The sequence below is a fragment of the Ambystoma mexicanum genome, chromosome 11 (assembly GCF_040938575.1).
Source record: "Ambystoma mexicanum isolate Mex_15411 chromosome 11, UKY_AmexF1_1, whole genome shotgun sequence".
In the NCBI taxonomy this organism is placed as follows: domain Eukaryota; kingdom Metazoa; phylum Chordata; class Amphibia; order Caudata; family Ambystomatidae; genus Ambystoma; species Ambystoma mexicanum.
In genome coordinates this window covers 655,604,046-655,625,368 of record NC_090934.1, presented here as the reverse complement: position 1 = coordinate 655,625,368, position 21,323 = coordinate 655,604,046, and positions in this window count along the sequence as shown.

The following is a 21,323-nucleotide window of genomic DNA, read 5'->3' as shown; positions in this document are numbered from 1 at the left end:
ATGTTAGATACGTGCGTGACTCACCGTCTGCCAGGTAAAAGAGCGTGAAAAAGGAGCGCGTTTGGTTGGCAACACCCCCGCCAAAAGAAGATTTGTACGCTGTCTGAGGAGACAGGAAACAGTAGAAGGGAACACTGTTTGAGGGAACAGGCCCAGGTAAACCAGTAAAAGAGAAAAAAGAGAAAAATCTGTCAGAGGTAACAGGGAATACGAACTTGAAACGCCCTGAAGTAAATCGCGTGTGAACCGACAAGAAGTACAGAATTCACCCACTCGCTCTCCACGAAAAGCACGTACAAGGAAATGGTGTTCTACGCGTACCTTTTATACAGGCCCACACGTCCAACGTCACTTACGCGGCGTGTACGCGCTAGGTCCATTTCCACCAATTACACGCTTTGTGACTTATGCGTGTACGGCCATTTCCACCAATTACACGCTTTGTCACTTCTGCGTGTACGGCCATTTCCACCAATCACACGCGATGAGACTCTGACGTGCAGTCTTTCCACGTGTGCTCTGTCATCACGTGCTGTGTGGGAAACACCCGTGCGGGTCACGTCACAGACGCGCTTACGCGCTGAGGGCCTTTGGTCCAATAGAATCGCGTATGCGTGCTGACGCGCTTACGCGCTAAGGGCCTTTCCTCGGTTTTCACGCTGACGTGCAGGATTTTCACGTGCCAAATCACTCCGTACCAAGCTGGCCACGCGTAAGCACACGGAAGACCACGCTCCTGCCCAGAAGGCCGAACTACTGCCCCCCAGAGCCCTGAGCATGCTCCCACCTGCCATCTGCTGCTGCCTGACTGCCTGCTGCCCACGTGCACTGCCATTTGCTGCCTGCACATCAGCCAGGGGTGCTGTTGCTGTGACCACCCCTGCTGGAACCGAAGACTCGCGACTGGAATTCCATCGCTCCACAGCCCAGCCCCAGGATCCAGTTGCCCACCCACTTCTGCCTCTGGGGTTGTCATGTCGGGGCAAACACCATCTGTGACCACTGACAACCCCCGGCCAGAGAGGCAGAGGGGCACCAGCTTCAGTGCCACCGAAGTTGGTGTCCTGGTGGAGCAAGTCCTGGGGCAGTATGATGCCCTCTTTGGAAGTTCCCGCGCCGACAAGGAAGGACAGACTCGGATCTGGACTGACATTGTGACTGCCATCAACGCGGAGGGGGTGGCAGTCCGGGACTTACAACATGTCAGGAAGCGCTGGGAGGACTTCAGGTCCAGGACCCTGAACAAGGCCCGGCGCCTCTTGAAGGCAGCGGATGCCAAGGGGTGCCGGGGCCACTTGTCGGAAGAACAGATGGGGGTCCTGGAACGCATATCCCCAGCGCTCCACGTCCAGGTCCTAGAGAAGCAGACCCGTCTGGAGTCGAGCGGTGAGTGTACATGCATCCTGGTTGTGAGCAGGGCGTGTGGTGATCATTCGCCATTGTGCCGGTTGCACATCTGTTTGTATGGGGTGGAGTATGGGTGGGGCTGTACAGGGCCGTGGGGCTGACACATGCGAGGGCTGTAATGTGTGAGACATGGATGGTGCTTGTGTGTGTGGGCTTGCATGGCAAATGCAGTTGTGCGTGCACACATGTTTGGATGAATGTGTATGTAAGTAGACATGTCCGTGATGTCAGGCATGTATGTTGTTTTCGACTGCATGTATGAGCACTGTGTACATGTGCATGTGTGTGTATTTGACAAGGGTGCAACAGTGATGCAACATGGATGCATGTGACAGCGGTATGTGGAAGCCTGATTGACAGATGTGACATGGATGCCCGTCTGAACAGTGCGACACTTGGCAGAGGTGTAGACATGCATGCAATTTTGGTGGTGTGTGTACATGTGTGGTGCACTTCCTGTGTTGCATGTGATGTCTGGCTCCCCTTTGGCTGCTGATGCTGTTGTATGTGTAGGGATGGTGGTGGCAGTTGCGATATGGCTGTGGTATGGCTCATGTGTGCCAGTTGCAATGACATGTGTGTTGGGGATTGTGATGACATGTCTGAGGTTTGCCAATGCCACTCATGTGCAACTGTCATGCGTGTATGTGTCCATTGTACAGTGCCCTGATGCCTGTGTTTTGTTTCTCCCTGTCTGCAGCGTCAACTGATGAAGATGGCGGAGAAGGTGCTGTGGAGCACAGCGGCGGGGATCCGACCCCCAGCCGGAGACGCAAGGCCTGGCTCCCCTCCTGGGTTGTCATCTCGTCGGGGAGTGAGGAGTCTGGTGTCGCGTCCCAGGCCGCAGCTGCCGGGGGGAGGTCCAAGAGGCGGAGGTTGCAGTTGGACTCCTCGGCAGCAGAAGGGGCAGCTGGGACCCCACAGGGCCCAACAGCGGAAGATGGCAGGGAGTCATCCAGGTTGGTGGGGGGTTTGGTGGAGGAGGGGGCCGCGCAAGCACCAGAGACAGGGTCTGGAGGTGGGGATCCCACTGGTGCTAGTGGTGCAGTGCAGGACCAGGGACAGGAGGCAGCACAGGCGGCCGCGGAGGTGCTTGTGTGCAATCCTGTCCCCGATCCTGTCCCTGCATCATCTTGCACCAGCAGGGATGCCTACGTCCAGACCCGTTTTCAGGCAGGGGATGAGCTGACGTCAACTGGCCTTCCTCTGCCTGCGGACGTGGCCATCCAGGTCCGGGTTGAGCCTGTCCTGGCTGGTGTGGCGTTGCGTCAACGGGCCATGCGAGGTGACCTGCAGTCTTTTCATGGAGAGACTGCACGTCATCTCGAATGGCTCGTTGACCACGTCAGCCTGCTGGGACAGGTCTGCCAGGCCGGATTCCGCTGTCTGATGGGGCTTGCTCCGACCCCCTCCTCAACTGGACCCCCTACGCGCCAGTCGTCCTCTGTGCCATCTTCCCACCCATCAGTCACCTGGGTGCCCTGTGGAGCTGCCTCTGACGGTGCGGCCAGGCTGGTGGAGGAGGCATCCCTGCCACAGTCGGGAGTCGGAGGTCCAGCAGGGGTGGCCACATCAACAAGTGCACCCCAGCCGGCGGAGGATGTGCAGGCAGCAGGAGGCAGTGCACGGGCAGAGGCAGAGCAGCAGCAGCAGCAACATGGTGGGAGACATGAAGGCTCGGGGCTTTCGACATCGGGGGGGCAGGCATCGGCAGGAGGGGAGGGGGACCCAGGACAGAGAGTGTCTTCCGTGTAGCAGCGGTTGGGCCACGCCATAGGTGCGGAGCGGCGGCGGGCGGAAGAGGCGCGGCTCACAATGGTCAGGGCGGAGAACTCCATGCGGAGGGCCCTGAGGCGGGCCGAGTGCCTCGAGGCAATCCGCAGGGGGTTGGAGGAGGACACAGCGTCGTCCTTGCGGACCCTCGGGGCCATGGAACTGGACCGCCTCCGGGACATCGAACATGAGTTCGATGATGCCCTGGCCCGGGACACCACAGAGTGAGCCGCTGGACTTGCCCGCCGCCTTTGTATATAGTTCTTTAGTTTTAGGTTTCCTTTCGTTCTTATTATGATTTGGAGTCGACGGACACTGCTCCACTTTTTGTATATAGTTGATATTTAGGTAGGTTTTTTAGGAGGTTTTCTTAGTTCTGTTGGGATCATGGACCCTTGTTATTTTTGTACATAGTTCTTTGTTGCATGGAGATTTTTTTTAATTTCACTTTGGACAAAAATTTTTAGGATTTGGATTTCCAGTTTTGTGTTTTTATGCGGATATGCAGCTTATTTTTTCACATTTACATTGTAGTTAGTTTTCTTTCTTTAGCATTCTTTTTTTTTTCAATACATTTTTGTTGCCATAGTTCACTGTGTGGTTTCATCTCTTGGTTTCATGCATGTCATGTTGTGTGTTTTCCCATTCAATTGCAAAAAATGTGTGTGACGGACATGGGTTCATTAGCTTCATGAACATTGGGGGTGTAACATGTGATTTCCATTTCCATGTGGGTGAATGGGTTACTTGGTAGGGCTTTTTGGCTGTGGAGGCTGACCATTACGCACATGATTGGGGATTGTGAGTACCTGGTGGGGGCTGCACATGGTGGCAGGGGGGTGGGGGTGGTGGGAGACATGAGTGGGGGCCTGCTGGAGGGTGACCCTGCACTGCCAGGGGGTGGGGGTGGTGGGAGACATGAGTGGGGGCCTGGTGGAGGGTGACCCTGGATGCTGGGGGGTGGGGGTGCAGGGGGACATGAGTGGGGGCCTGGTGGAGGCTGCCCCTGCACTGCCGGGGGGTGGTGGGAGACATGAGTGGGGGCCTGGTGGAGGGTGACCCTGGATGCTTGGGGGTGGGGGTGCAGGGGGACATGAGTGGGGGCCTGGTGGAGGGTGACCCTGCACTGCCGGGGGTGGGGGTGGTGGGAGACATGAGTGGGGGCCTGGTGGAGGGTGACCCTGGATGCTGGGGGGTGGGGGTGCAGGGGGACATGAGTGGGGGCCTGGTGGAGGGTGACCCTGGATGCTGGGGGGTGGGGGTGCAGGGGGACATGAGTGGGGGCCTGGTGGAGGCTGCCCCTGCACTGCCGGGGGGTGGGGGTGGTGGGACACATGAGTGGGGGCCTGCTGGAGGCTGCCCCTGCACTGCTGGGGGGTGGGGGTGGTGGGAGACATGCATTGTTGATCAGTAGTGCAAGGTGACATGTGGGTTGGCTGGAGGGCATGCCCATGGTGAATGGGCTGCCTGCGGGACATGAGCAGGGGTGCAGGGTAGTCCCCCGTGGTGTGGGCTGCCTGCAGGGGCCGTTAAGGTTGTGGAGCGTACACCTGGGAGGACCCACACGGCCAATTCACGTGTAGTACTCCCCAGAACCCCTGAAATACACATTCCCTGCTGGTATCGCGTGTGGAACTTCCCGCGCACCCCTGAAATACACGTACCCTGCTCGCACTGGGACTATCGCGTGTGGAACTTCCCGCGCACCCCTGAAATACACGTACCCTGCTCGCACTGGGACTATCGCGTGTGGAACTTCCTGCGCACCCCTGAAATACACCTACCCTGCTCGCACTGGGACTATCGCGTGTGCAACTTCACGCGCATCCCTGAAATACACGTACCCTGCTCGCACTGGGACTATCGCGTGTGGAACTTCCCGCGCACCCCTGAAATACACGTACCCTGCTCGCACTGGCACAATCGCGTGTGCAACTTCACGCGAACCCCTGTAATACACGTAGCACGCTCCCCCAGGCCCGATCGCGTGAGAAAGTTCACGCTAACCCCTGACATACACGTAGCCCGCTCCCCCAGGCCCGATCGTGTGAGAAAGTTCATGCGAACCCCTGAAATACACGTAGCCCACTCCCCCAGGCCCGATCGCGTGAGGAAATTCACGCGAACCCTTGTAATACACATAGCCCGCTCCCCCAAGCCCGATCGCGTGAGTAAGTTCACGCGAACCCCTGTAATACACGTAGCACGCTACCCCAGGCCCGATCGCGTGAGAAACTTCACGCGAACCCCTGAAATACACATACCCTGCTGAAATCGCATGTGGAACTTCCCGCGCACCCCTGAAATTCACATACCTTGCTCGCACTGGGCCAATCGCGTGTGGAACTTCCCGCGCACCCCTGAAATACATGTTCCCCGCTTGGCGTTTGCTGTTTGCCAGCCCGGTGAACTGGTCCAGGGTTAGCGCAGCCCTTTGCGATGATTTAGCGATTTTGATGGCTTTTCCTTGCGCGAGGGCGTTCTTCGGGGCGTTACTGGCGCTGCTGCAGGGTCGCTGCGATTCTCTGCGCCACGGCTGGTTTGGGAGCCTTAAATCCATGAATACGCTGTGCGCGGAAATCGGTTTTAGCGCACCTGCCTGGCGCAGACAATCGCACGCGGACACTCTGCGCCAGCCGCTTGCGACACTTTTCTGCGAAATTCTATGAATTACCCTCTTAGTCTTTTTAGTACTCCATTGTATTATTTTTGTGAATGCTAGCGTATGAAGAATACTTCCCATGTGGAAGGCATATCGATGACTATAAGAATACTAAAGAAATACTTGTTTTCTATTCTTTTAGTTTTCACTTACTATTAAATAGTACCACTACTGAGGCTCAAACCAACCATAAATCATTGAGAGCCAAAAATGACACCGTGAGTGATAAGTAAAATGAACTTGGTGTCAATCTTTGGGGAAGTGATCCATCTTCAGGCAAAAATGTATAAAAGTAAGGGGCCCTTTTCTTTTTTCGTTGTGTGAATCAGACTGCACTATGGTGCAAACATTATTTGCATACCCCCATTCTTTGATACTCCGCTGAATACACCCCACTCCTACCCATTAATACTTTGTGAATTGGACCCAAAGGGTTTTCACCCGATAGGTATCTTGAGTAAAGCAGTGATTTTCAGTTTAACAAATGTCGGCAGAAACATATTGCATAGTGTGTGAAGAATGTATTTGTACATATGTAAATATTAGACTCATGGTATTGCTTTTAAAATATTGTTATGTCCTTCTTGGAATAATGCAATGCACAAATTACAACCATGCACTCATTTCAGTGGGACCACTGATTTCAACAGTGATGGTGTGCACCAGTTTAAAATGATGCTAAGGTTACAGCATGGATTATGGGTGTGAGCTAGGATATTAGTACTGATGTGTGGCAGTGAGGGTAAACTAAAGAGGGGGTTGATTTGGGGTATAGCATAGAATAGTGTAGTGTAGGGTGTTAACATTAACCACTAAAAACTAACACCGCTAACAATAACTAATTATAATCCTACTGACATTAGTATTTAGACTGGGGTCAGAGTCGGTTTGCTTAGGGCATAGCCCGTGCTGCAGGCTGCAAGTGCATGAATGAATACTGTGTTATGGGCCTAGAAAAATAAATATGAAAATTGGAAGCTGAACGGCACTGTGCTTTGCGGATGTTAGATCCAGAGCACAATGAGGTAGTAGAATGTGTGCTGGAAAAGAACAATTTCTCTGTTCAAACAGGAAAGCCAGGCAGCTGGGAGGATGCTGTGTTTCACATTTCATCTGGACTTGTTTGATGGCATGGTGAACAACAGTGCTGTACACAGGTCATTGTACACAGGTCATTTTAGGAAAAGCCAGGAAAGGGTGGACAGATACTGGGAGGTTTGGCCAAAAAGTGGGTGCTGATTGAAAAGAAGCTTCATTCATGACATCACTATAGAATGCATGAAAATGGGTAGAAAAAACAGAAAATGATCTTTACGAAGATAAAGACATAGGCCAGGTGAAGGAAAGAGAACTTAAAAGCTGGGGGAAGGAGAAATGAAGGTGTTGGCTGCATTAGGAGGAGGAAGGAGAAAAATGAAAATGAAGGAGATCAGATCGGGTGATGACTGGGCTGTGCTCTGCTCGTTGCAGAGAAGGGAGATGGGTGCTAGATGAAAACTTGCTGTACTCTTGGAGACAGTCCGTGGGAGTGAGATAGGGCAGCCAAAAAGAAAAGGAGATTGTTTGGCAGCACAGGCAGAATCATCCGATACCAAATTATTGGTGAGTATAATAATTAAAAAGAAGGAAACAAATAACTAAATAGTACACCTCATAGTCCAATTAGTTAATTGTCCCATTAGCCTCAAAAGTTCAAAAAACACATTTGTTCTTAGGTACAGAGGGACAAATTGCTTGCACGAGTGCAAGTGATAATTCACTGGGAAAAGGGGTGTTTAACAGTAGTGCTAAAGTTGTTCATTATAATCTTAAGGCTGTGTAAGTATGCATGTAGTCTGCCAAGTTTGCCAAGTAATAACTAGTTTTGCTGAAGGCGAAAGAGAAATCATTGTCTTGGTGGGGGATGTTAAGTGAATTTATACCAGTATAACTGTGAATATATCTGCACTGACACATTATGAAAGCTGTGTTTTGCCAAGCTATGTTTATGCCTTTCTTCCTCTTTCTTGAAAGTGTTCAATAAGGATGTAATGCTGATGTCATTCACTGCGCATTTGTTTTTATATTCCGGCTTTTAGAATGAATACAAAGTGCCTGCGGGAAAAATCACGAAAGCCTGTCTGTGTTTTATTATTGTGTGACCTGTTTATTTTGTAATATGTGGTGACGTCTGCTGTATCCAGCATAGATGTTATGAAAACGCAGTGTGCCTACTATAATACTAATACACCAAAGGGGAACTCCATGGAGAAGCAAATTGGTGAACCCTGGGTATAAATTCAAAAAGACTATAAACAAGGACCGGATACTAAGGTTCTTTCAAATATAGAGAATCAAGAATAGAGCATATATAAAGGGGAAAGGAATTAGATTTACCCATTTTCATACACAAATATCATACATTTAATTTGAATATAATAATTTTAAAAATTCATATTTTGAGAAAACACATTTTACGAAAACACAGAACAAACAATGATAAGATTTTCCATTTGATAGTTTGCACTCTTGTGGTATTTATACACAGTCTACCTATCAAAAACAAAAAACTATACATTTCACAACACTCACAATTAATAAAAAAACAGCACGTTGATCATTAAAACCTTTTAACACATACTCAAAAACACAAAAAAGATTGCGCAAATTCATAGAGCATAAGCAATATGGCTCAAAATCACACAACATGTTTCATTCCCATACAGTCATTAGTATGTACAATTATCTGATATTCTTCAGGGGGTTTCTGCTAGATTTCTGTATTACCACCAGTATTTGTGAATGGTGTATCTTGTTCTTACTTATTTCATGATACTCTATAATGTGAACAGAAATATAAGCAACTTATTGTAGGTTGTTGTTGGTCAAATTAAAATGACTTGACAAAATTGAATGCCATAAGCTTAGCGCCTTATTCACTAAACACAGCACAGCACTCACGTATCTAATGTAATCATTTTCAATGGTAGTGCAACTGGGGGTCTCAATCCACCATACGGCTGCCTACCTAAGGAGGCATATAAATATGAACCAAACATTAATGACCGCTGCTCACTATTTTAAACACTATTTTTAAACAACTCTCAAACTGTGAGTTATTCACCAACACTCAACTAATTGGTGCATAAAGGTGGCATGTATACACCTTTTTTTAACTTACTTGAATATTGTGCTGAGTCTGGAAGGAAATTTATGGCGTGGATAGTGGATGATTCACTAAGGATCGTTTTGGTACACCTATTGCTCACTTCAGAGCATCGGTATCACACGCAATCTGTAATAGAATGCAGTATTCCACTGCTTAGGACTCGTTGTCTCAATAGACTGTAGTACAACTACTAGTCGATTCACACACACAGTAATGATCAAAATCATGCAGAGCCTGATGTACAATTGTACTCAAGGTTTCAAACAATATACAAGTTTGAAAGCTATGCATACTCACTGTTCCGCGTGTTGTATGATTGTCTGTCCAATCTTATGGGAAGTGATGATTTAAGGTAGCCCAAATGGCATTGAGCAAACAATTGTTTCAATCCGATCCGTACTAAGCCTGACATTATGCTAGCCAAAGATGCCAAATAAAATCATAGAAATAAACAGGTGACCAATAAACTAACTCCCTACACTGTAGCAAACAAAAATCCCAACATATTTGGTTGAGAATGCAGGCTGACCGTCCTCTGCCCATGTTCTACCTGTGGGAAGCTTGAACATAAGGGCAAGGACTATAGGTTAAATTGTGTCTCTCACTTGATTGATACTGTTCCCTTTGCTGATTTCCATTTTCGATTAAACATATCCACATATCTTGGCCCTGTCTGATTTCCATATCATTGTTGCAGGGTTAAACCTACTCTGGCCCCCCAAGGCCTTATATGGATGATTATACACTTGACTCTGTGTGTTATTAGGCCCTACAATATCATAGTAACACAATCTTTGGCGAATTACCAAGATATATAGGACATCCTCTGACATCTGCTGACAGACTGGCCTGCCACCTGCTCGATAGGCAATACAGACTTGAAGAAGAAAGCCTATATCCAAGCCTGCATCTCTGGGGCTACAAACAACACGGCTGAACTGTTAAAAATCTGCAAGGAATCTGCCAATCCATCTGCAGTTTCCACCTCCCCTCTACCATCCCATACCCTCTGCACTGAACTGTCGTCACTTCAGAACCAAAACTCAAGACATCCTGTCCTCACTCTTCTCTTCACCCCTCCCTTCTCCCTCACCCATTCTCAGGCCTTCCCTGGCCCCCTCTCCCCTTCCCTTCTACTCACCTCTTTCTCACCCATACCACCGGATGATATATTTCGACAAGTCCACTCTATGAAAGTCTCCTCCAAACAGGTGCTCCCCCTTCTCCTCCAGAACTATCAAGGACAACATTACATCCCTTGCTCCAGCCCTGACTGATTTCTGCAATCACTCTTTCCCGCTACCCTTCAAGCACTCACCTGTGTACCCTCTCCTCAAAATGCCTACTGCTGACCTCTCATGCCCAGCTAACTACCACCCTATCTCCATTAACCCCTTCCTGGGCAAACTCTTTGATGTGCTGGTCACCTCCCAGCTGATCCACCACACTGAATCTGTTGGTTGTCTCCATGACCACCAGTCTGACTTCAAAGCAGCCAGAGGCACGGAAACTGCACTCCTTAACTCCCATTCCTTTCTTATCCTTCCTGACCTTTCCTCTGCCTTTGATACAGTCAATAATGCCACCATTATAAATTGGCTCTGTGATACCCTCGGCATCACAGACCAGGCACTGGACTGGTTGATCTTCTTCCTCTCTGACTGACCTTCCCCGGTTCAACTGGCCCCCCTCCTCTTCTCATCGCACTTTGCACCTGCGGCATCCCTCGAAACCTTGGTGTCAGCTTTTGACTCCTCTCTCTTGTTCTCTCCTCACATCAAAGACCTTACCAACAAGACCCACTTTCAGCTGCATCTCCTCAGAGGCATTCTCTCTCTCCCCACCTTCCCCCAGAAACTCATTGTCTCCAGAGCTCTGGTCCTCTCTAGCCTGGACTACTGAAACAGCCTCTTCCTCAATCTGCCTAAATCTTCCCTTTGTCCCCTTTAACGAATCCTGAATAGGACTGTGAGATGTATCCTTAGCCTCAAGCCCAGGGACTACATCTCTCCAGCCCTAAAATTTGGTTGTTACATGGATCATGTTCAAGACCTTCTGCATCATCCACAAGGCTTTCTGCGGCCATGGACCCTGCTACCTCCAATTCTCCCTGCCGAAATACCTCTCTGCTAGAGACCTTTGGTCTTCCTGCACCAACTCTCTGCAGATCAGATGCTTTTTCAAGCAGAGAGTGTGGAGTAGATATCTCTCTCCCACAGGAGCCTCCATCTGGAATGGACCTCCCTGCCCCTCTCAAGTTTAAGCCAGATCTCCTTAAATTCTGGAAGCTTCTCAAGACCCTCCTTTTCTCGTCTTTCTTCCCTCTTCCCCCTCCTCTGATAATGTCCCCCTCTGCCTCATTTTGACTGGCTGCCTGGTTCCGCCTGAGTTTTACAGGGCACCAGGTCCCTCCTCACCCAGTCTACCCAAGCACTTCATTCTCCCCTGACCTACCCCTCTATAATCTGCATTTACCCCACCGGGCTCCCTCCCCATGTAATAGCCTGGCCTGCACCAAAACCTAGCCCGATCGAGCCACGTTATCGCACTTAGCATGTGGGACCTCATCCCCCCACTCCCCTGCACTTCCTGTTACTGCACGTGCATGATCTGAATGATACACAAACTAATAGGACTGTTTTTTGGTATTCTTCTTCCCTGTCCCCACCACCCCTTTTATCTTGTGGCACCTTGAAACATAATTTGCTGTATAGGTGCTTTATAAATACCAAATAAAGACATTACAAATAATGTACGTGTCACTTTGGCTGGGATCTGTAGATTGAAATGCAGTAGCCTGGCATAGTGATGACTTTCCCTGCATGGCCACACCCTTCTGGTTATGTGGTGTATCATTCTTTATTATAGCAGTCTCTAATAGCATGTTTTCCCATATTTGATTTCTAACACTGCAAGGGCAGATTCTTTTGCTTTTTGCTGCTTTGACTCCTTAATTCTACCCTCATGTGAAATTACCTCATAAAACGTGGTTGCCTGATCAAGAATCCACTGAAAGAAGAATCACTTGGAAGAAGGTCGACCATTAGGGATGGCAATGCAATAATCACACTACACTGCAGATTTAAACAGCTCAGTCATTGGTAATAGTCCTGAAGGGCCTGTCACCTCACAGGGTGAACTTCCTGAGTTTTAGATTCTAAACCAAAAGTGATTTAAAAATTCAGTCAGTATATCTTTAGTTTGGTGAAGATTCGTCCAGGGGGGGAAAGTTATAGGGGGGGCCCCAAAACTTTTTTTTCCCATAGACTGAATGGGAAAAGAATTTTGCTCGCGTCTACAGCCCAAATTTGGTGAAAATCCGTCCAGTAGTTTTTTTTTTAAATGACCAAAAAGTAGGTCCAAAAAAATTAGTGATATCTGTGTTCGCTTCGCGGACACACTTCCCTGTTCGCTCCGCGGACAGGACGGTGATTGGGCCAGCAGCTTGCGTGAAGTCCGCGGACATCTGACGTGCTCTCTCATTGGATGCGGTGAAAGTGTGCAGTGCGTCTGGCTTCAGAGACGGCCACCATCTTTCTTTGCCGCATGAGAGGCTTTGTCAGGTCAGCAGGAGCGTGTCTGTCTCTTGTTCCTCGCACCCCTGCTCATGCCTGTGTCTGCCTCACCCCCGCTCATGCCCCGTGTGTCCTTTCTGTCCCCCCCACCCCGCTCATGCCCCGTGTGTCCTTCCTGTCCCCCCCACCCCCAGTCATGCTCCGTGTGTCCCCTGTTCCTCCAGCCCCCCGCTCACGCCATCGCACACGGTGGCCAGCGGAGGGCCGAGGAGCGGGATCTGCTGCACGAACTCATGTCCGTGCTGCATGTCCGTGTTTTTGTTTGTCCCGCCCACCCCCCGCTCATGCCATGTGTGTCTCTCTCCCTCCCCCCCACCCCCGCTCATGCCCCGTGTGTCCCTCTCCCTCCCCCCCACCCCTGCTCATGCCCCATGCCGGTGGACAGCGGAGGGCCGAGGAGCGGGATCTGCCACACGAACTCATGTCCGTGCGGCATGTCCGTGTTTTTGTTTGTCCCTCCCACCCCCCGCTCATGCCCCATGTGTCTCTATCCCTCCCCCCACCCCCCGCTCATGCCCCGTGTGTCTCTATCCCTCCCCCGCTCATGCCCCGTGTGTCTCTCTCCCTCCCCCACCCCCGCTCATGCCCCGTGTGTGTCTATCCCTCCCCCCCACCCCCTGCTCATGCCCTGTGTGTCTCTCCCCTACCCCCCACCCCCTGCTCATGCCCCGTGTGTCTCTATCCCTCCCACCCACCCCCCGCTCATGCCCCGTGTGTCTCTATCCCTCCCGCCCACCCCCCGCTCATGCCCCATGTGTCTCTCCCCTCCCCCCACCCCCCGCTCATGCCCCGTGTGTCTCTATCCCTCCCACCCACCCCCGCTCATGCCCCGTGTGTCTCTATCCCTCCCACCCACCCCCCGCTCATGCCCCGTGTGTCTCTCTCGCTCCCCCCACCCCCGCTCATGCCCCGTGTGTCTATATCCCTCCCGGCCACCCCACACTAATGCCCAGTGTGTCTCTATCCCTCCCGCCCACCCTTCCGCCCACCCCACGCTCATGCCCCATGTGTCTCTATCCCTCCCGCCCACCCCCGCTCATGCCCCGTGTGTCTCTATCCCTCCCGCCCACCCCCCGCTCATGCCCCGTGTGTCTCTATCCCTCCCGCCCATCCCCCGCTCATGCCCCGTGTGTCTCTATCCCTCCCGCCCACCCCCCGCTCATGCCCCGTTTGTCTCTCAACTCCCACCCACCCCCCGCTCATGCCCCGTGTGTCTCTATCCCTACCACCCACCCCCCTCGCTCATGCCCCGTGTGTCTCTATCCCTCCCACCCACCCCCCGCTCATGCCCCGTGTGTCTCTATCCCTCCCACCCACCCCCCGCTCATGCCTTGTGTGTCTCTATACCTCCCACCCACCCCCCGCTCATGCCCCGTGTGTCTCTATCCCTCCGATCCACCCCCTGCTCATGCCCCGTATGTCTCTAAAACCCGGCCAACCACCCCCCGCTCATGCCCCGTGTGTCTCTCTCCCTCCCCCCACCCCCGCTCATGCCCCATGTGTCTCTCCCCTCCCACCCACCCCCCGCTCATGCCCCGTGTGTCTCCATCCCTACCACCCACCCCCCGCTCATGCCCCGTGTGTCTCTATCCCTCCCACCCACCCCCCGCTCATGCCCCGTGTGTCTCTGTAACCCGCTCATGCCCTGTGTGTCTCTATCCCTCCCACCCACCCCTGCTCATGCCCCGTGTGTCTCTATCCCTCCCACCCACCCCCGCTCATGCCCTGTGTGTCTCTATCCCTCCCACCCACCCCCCGCTCATGCCCCGTGTGTCTCTCTCCCTCTCCCCACCCACGCTCATGCCCCGTGTGTCTCTCCCCTCCAACCCACCCCCTGCTCATGCCCCGTGAGTCTCTAGCCCTCCCAACCACCCCCCGCTCATGCCCCGTGTGTCTCTTGCCCTCCCACCCACCCCCCGCTCATGCCCCGTGTGTCTCTAGCCCTCCCACCCCCGCTCATGCCCCGTGTGTCTCTAGCCCTCCCACCCCCCGCTCATTCCCCATGTGTCTCTAGCCCTCCCACCCACCCCCCGCTCATGCCCCGTGTGTGCCTCTCCCTCCCCCACCCCCTGCTCATGCCCCGTGTGTCTCTCCCCTCACCCCCTACTCATGCCCCGTGTGTCTCTAGCCCTCCCGCCCGTTCCCCACTCATGCCCCTAGCCCTCCCATCCACCCCCCGCTCATGCCCCGTGTGTCTCTATCCCTCCCACCCACCCCCGCTCATGCCCCGTGTGTCTCTCCCCTCACCCCCTACTCATGCCCCGTGTGGCTCTAGCCCTCCCACCCACCCCCCGCTCATGCCCCTAGGACTCCCACCGACCACACGCTCTTGCCCCTAGCCCTCCCACACACCCCCGCTCATGCCCCGTTTGTCTCTGCCCTCCCACCCACCCCCGCTCATGCCCCGTGTGTCTCTATCCCTACCACCCACCCCCCGCTCATGCCCCATGTGTCTCTATCCCTCCCACCCACCCCCTGCTCATGCCCCGTGTGTCTCTATTCCTCCCACCCACCCCCCGCTCAACCCCTGTGTGTTTCTATCCCTCCCACCCACCCCCGCTCATGCCCCTTGTGTCTCTAGCCCTCCCACCCACCCCCACTCATGCCCCGTGTGTCTCTATCCCTCCCACCCGCCCCCCGCTCATGCCCCGTGTGTCTCTCTCCCTCCCACCACCCCCGCTCATGCCCCGTGTGTCTCTATCCCTCCCGCCCACCCCCACTCATGCCCCGTGTGTCTAAATCACATACAAGGATTAAATATTTTATGGAGTATCTCTTCATCAAAATCCCTCAGCTGTGAGACTTTGTGCCGCCTTTCTGCAGCATATTGTCCATCTCGCCATGAAAATATTTTCCAAAATGTCCACAAATATGCGCGATTACCATAGGAATGTGTGTGTAAAGTTTAACAATTCTAGCGTAAATACAGTTCCAATAAACCCCATATATTGCCATTCCTGTTCAGAATATGCTACACAGTTCCACCAAGTTTTCAACTGTAGGGCCAAACACGAGATTAACAAATCTGCCCGTTTTATATTTTTCACAGCTTTTGATAGCAAGTTATAAATCTCTAAAAATGTTCATTACATATTCTTTAATAGCAAATGGTCAGCCTTTTTTCTGTCTCTGCAGGCAAGGAGCAGCCCCCACCTTTGGGATTTCCTTATGCGTGCCTAGTTTATGACCTCTTCACACGCCCATTTCCTGGCCTGGAGAATCTGCCATTATTCAGACCCTGGCAGCAGACACAAGTATGGCATACCCCAAAATTATCATATCTCAGTGAGCATCTGCTGAGAGCAATGCCCTCCCCTTGGTTTGTCACAGGTTGACAAACCTGTTTGTCAACCATTTGCAGGCCCAGCCAGCCAAGGTTAATTTTTAATTTCTTGACCTGAAATCCAGCATAAAACAAACTTGTTGCATCAGATAACATATATGATTTACATTCTTGATTTAACCTGTGGGATCAAAACAACTAAGATCTGTGTTTCTTTCAGGAACAGTCCTTTTCTATTTGCTAATCCGGCAGACCTTTAGTTTAGACAACCTTAAAGTTTAATTAGGCGAGCCCATTTAACAGGGGCTGTCACTCACGGTAGCCCAGTGTGGCTGCACACAGATTTTTGACAGGAGTTGTCATTCACAGGCAATCCAGTTTTGCTGAGAAGGTGTTTTGCTCTTAAAATTTCAGGATCTTATAAATTCACAGTGCTTCATTAGATTAAATTAATTTTAGTGCCAAGCAAGATTTTGAGTGCTGGAATATGTTATGTACAGGCATTCTGAAGTTTCAGCAGCAAAGTAAATGTCATTTACAGGCACATTTTTGAGTTTCACTTGTAAAGCGCTGCTTCTCCCACTGCACTCTATGTTGACTTGTCATGGAGCCCACTGGCACTTTTTCTGCAGCGTGTGCTCTGTTCCACCACACATGAACCATGGGTGGCAGGTTGTGCAGCCATCTTTTTGTATGTTGAAATTGCGGTTTTGGAGGTTTTGGCGCGTACAAGGGTTTTGCCACCATTTTACTGTTTCTCGCACCATAGATAGCAGAGTGAGGCCACATAGTATAGCGGAGTGGGTCAATACATCCCACAAATTCCCCCTCCGGTCTTCATTTTGACTTCCAGTCGAGGGAGAGTCAGACGAGTGGGATGTTCTTTTCTGTCCATGTGGAGACATTCAGATGCTTCTCCCGTCAGCGATTGAGGCGACACGCTCTCCTCACCGGTTCGGGTTGGGATGGAACGATACTCCGGATTCTTTGGGTTTTTCCTCCCGGTCCCCAAGTGGTCTTCCTTGGTGATTCTTGGGATTTAGTGGCAATACTAGAAAACAGAACATAACACGGTTATGAAAATGTTGCCACTACTGTACCCAAACATCTTCGGGGTATCTCAACAGTGGGAAGGACACTTGCATGTCCTAACAATTTGCAATGTCCCCTGCCTATATTCAGTGATAATTTACCCATTTTCTCAGGTGTAATCAATGAATATTTAATAATGTTTCTAGAGGTCCGGATTTTCCCCCTCTGGGTTTCCGGTAAGCTCTTCTATCTGCCGCAAAGTATGCTTGGGGTGGCAACTCTTTAGCTGGTTTATGTGGACCCACTTGCCTTCTCCCTCTGTCAAATTGCCCTTGGGGATGCAGATCCTGTAGGCGATTGGTGAGATTTTGTCCACAATCTCAAAAGGACCCCGCCAACTTGGGAGGAATTTGCGCTCTTTGGCTTGGTTCCTTTTGAAATTGTACAAGTAGACCCGGTCTCCTACTTAATATTCCTTTTTAGTTGTCTTAAGGTCATAGTGGGTCTTCATAATGTCTGCAGATCTTTTTAGATTCTGCTGAGCATACGCAAAAGCATGTTGAAGGTGTTTTATCAGATTCTCAACATACTCATGAGTTGTGGAGGCATTTATCAAGGTCTGCTCTTGGGTTCTGTAGAGCAGATGCTGGGGTAGCATCATCCTTCATCCAGTCATCAACTCAAATGGAGACATTTTTGTTGCAGAAGAAGGGGTAGATCTGATGGCCATCAAGACAAGGGGTTACTCTACCTTCCCTCTATATGCTCATATTTGTATACATTATACTCACTCTCCATAGAGTGAATGGGAAAAAATGTTTGCTCGCGCCTACAGCCCAAACCGCTGGACGGATTTCCACCAAATTTGGACCAGGAGCAGCGGCTTGGTCCCGAAAGCGTGCTTTTGCAAATTTGGTGAAAATCTGTCCAGTAGTTTTTTTTAAAAAGACCAAAAAGTAGGTAAAAAAAAATTAGTGATATCTGTGTTCGGTTCGCGGACACACTTCCCTGTTCGCTCCGCGGACAGTGTCCTGATTGGCCAATCGTCTTGCGTGATGTTCGCGGACATGCAACCTGTTCGCTGATTGGAGGGCGTGGAGCGTGAAGCGCGTCAGATTTTTTGGTAGTGCCAGCCATCTTGGATTCGCGGACGTCCCCGGACAGCGCAGTGAAACTTTGTTCAAAATGTGTATTTTGTAGAGTGTGTTGGTGTGTAGGAGTGTTTGGGGAGGGTGGGAGTGTATGAGATAGGATGAAAGTTGTGTTTTTTATGTGTTAGACGTTCTTTTTGTGTTCGATTTGTTTGCGGCCATCACAGGCGTTCTGAAATGTTCTAAATAAACTGACTAGGGGGTGTTCTAAGGAGTCAATATGTGTCTGTTTTGTTCGCAAGCAAAGTGAAACTGTTCTAAGTGTTAATTTGGCCATGCACCCAAGACTGTATGCCCTGGCAACAACCACCGCAGCATATCACATTCATATTTGCTTATAACTTTGGGTGAAAAACAAATGTATAAGGAACAAAGGTATTAGATACTATGGATGTGATATGCTGCTATGGTTGTCCTTATTATTGTATACTTACTGTTTGGTCTAGTAATGGGAGTCCATGTTTTTCTTCTTCATTTCTGTGATAAAAGAAAATAACATGTTAGTATTAGTATTTTGTAATGCCTTATTACATTGTATAAGCAATATACTTTTATTTTTTTTCGACCCTCATATTTAGTAGAGTACAAATCAGAGTACTGTGCAATTTGCTCAGTTTCTGTATTTGTTGCTAAAATCATTGGGTCTGTGGGAGAAAAAAAAATCCATGTTGGATTAAAAAAAAAACTTTTTCTGTTATGCTACAGTTTATTTGTTTGTTTGTTTCAGTGTTTGCTTTGTTGTATTTTTTTGGAGCAGTAACAGATTCTTCATTTGTTTTGATATTATAACATTTTGGAGCAGTTAGATACCAATTGGCGTATTCTAACTGTCTATTTTTTTAATATATTTTAGTGGTTTTGATTTATCTATTTGGATATTGTTAAATTTTGGGACAGTTAGAGACCAATTGGCGTATTCTAACTGTGTATTTTTTGGCCTAATTTAGTGGTATTCATTTATCTGATTAGTTGTTGTAGAATCTTTGAGCTGTTAGATAGCTTTTGGAGTATTCTAACAGTTTATATTATTTTAACACAAATTTATAATTTTGGGACAGTTAGATACCAATTGGCGTATTCTAACTGTTTATTTTTTGGTCTAATTTAGTGGTATTCATTTATCTGATTAGTTGTTGTAGAATCTTTGAGCAGTTAGATAGCTTTTGGAGTATTCTAACAGTTTATATTTTTTTAACACAAATTTATTTAAAGGTTTAAATACAGTTTATTTATCAAATTTTGGTTTTAAGAACATCAAATAAGCGTTTGTAAGATTTGCTGGTAATCTCTGCTTTAGAGTAATGGTACTATCATTACATTCAAACCATCCACATTTCTTTTTTATATATGCAGTGTAGTGCCCTGAATTGGTTGTGGCTCCTGCGTGGTAGATTATACCTATTGTTGTGAAGGTTTTCGTACCAAGTGATATTTGACCATGTGTGAATCCAGTCAGCTTGCAGTTGTTTTTGGTACCATCTGCATTGTAACGTAGAAGCATTAGTATTACGTATTTACTATGTGTTTGTATTACTAACGTGGAGCGATTATCTGAATTGCAGGTAGAGCATAATCTACCATGGTTTGCATTTTGTACAAGTTGCTGGAATGGAATGGATTCACAATTTGGTATTGATATATATATGAAGCGTTCATTGGGGATTTCTTCTTGTGTCACATTGTTGCAGAGAGTGCATGTATGTTTCCACATGTATGAAATCTGAAAGATTTCATTTATAGGTATGATTTTGTTTTCCAGTACTTGTAGTAAGTACATTAGAAATTCTTGTGGATCTTCCTGTGAGTTTATAGTGAATTTCACCATTCCAGCACAGTAGTCCAATCGTAGTCTTATTCCAAAAACACTATGAGGGTAATTCATAGAATCCAGCGCACAAGTGGCGCACGCGGCTGGCGCACAGTGTGCGTGTGCGAATCCCTGCGCCAGCCGCGTGCGCTAAAATCCAATTCCGCGCACGCACAGCGTATTCATGGATTCCAGCCACCAAAACCAGCCGTGGCGCACAGTGGCGCAGCGACCCTGCAGCAGCGCCAGTTACGCCCCCAAGAACGCCTCTCGCGCAGGAAAAGCCATCAATATACCCAATCCAGCGCAAAGGGCTGCGCCAACCCTGTACCAGCACAGCAAGTGGGCTACGTGTATCACTGGGGTGCACGGGAAGTACCTCACGCGATTGGCCTCATGCGAGCAGGGTACGCGTATTTCAGGGGTGCGCGGGAAGTTCCACACGCGATTTCATCATGGTACGTGTATATCAGGGGTGCGCGGGAATTTCCACACGCGATTGGGCCCGTGTGAGCAGGGTATGCGTATCTCAGGGGTGCGCGGGAAGTTCCACACGCGATTCCATCAGGGTACGTGTATTTCGGGGTGCGCGTGAAGTTCCGCACGCGATATCAGCAGGGTATGTGTATTTCAGGGTGCAGGGGAAGTTACACACGCGGTTTCCGCAGGGTACGTGTATTTCAGGGGTGCGCGTGAAGTTCCACACGCGATATCAGCAGGGTACGTGTATTTCAGGGTGCAGGGGAAGTTACACACGCGATTCCAGCAGGGTACGTGTATTTCAGGGGTGCGCAGGAATTTCCACACGCGATTGGGCCCGTGCGAGCAGGGTACGCGTATCTCAGGGGTGCGCGGGAAGTTCCACACGCGATTCCATCAGGGTACGTGTATTTCGGGGTGCGGGGGAAGTTTCACATGCGAAATCAGCAGGGTACGTGTATTCCAGGGGTGCGCGGGAAGATCCACACGCGATTCCATCAGGGTACGTTTATTTCAAGGTGCAAGGGAAAGTTACACACGCGAAATCAGCAGGGTACGTGTATTCCAGGGGTGCGCGTGAAGTTCCACACGCGATTCCATCAGGGTACGTGTATTTCAGGGTGCAGGGGAAGTTACACACACGATTTCAGCAGGGTACGTGTTTATCAGGGGTGTGTGTGAAGTTCCACACGCGATATCAGCAGGGTACATGTATTTCAGGGTACAGGGGAAGTTACACACGTGACTTCCGCAGGGTACGTGTTTTTCAGGGGTGCACGTGAAGTTCCACACGCGATTTCAGCAGGGTACGTGTATTTCAGGGTGCAGGGGAAGTTACACACGCAAAATCAGCAGGGTACGTGTATTCCAGGGGTGCGCAGGAAGTTCCACACGCGATTCCATCAGGGTACGTGTATTTCGGGGTGCGGGGGAAGTTCGACACGTGATTCCATCAGGGTACGTGTATTACAGGGGTGCGCGGGGAGCACCACACGTGAATTGCAC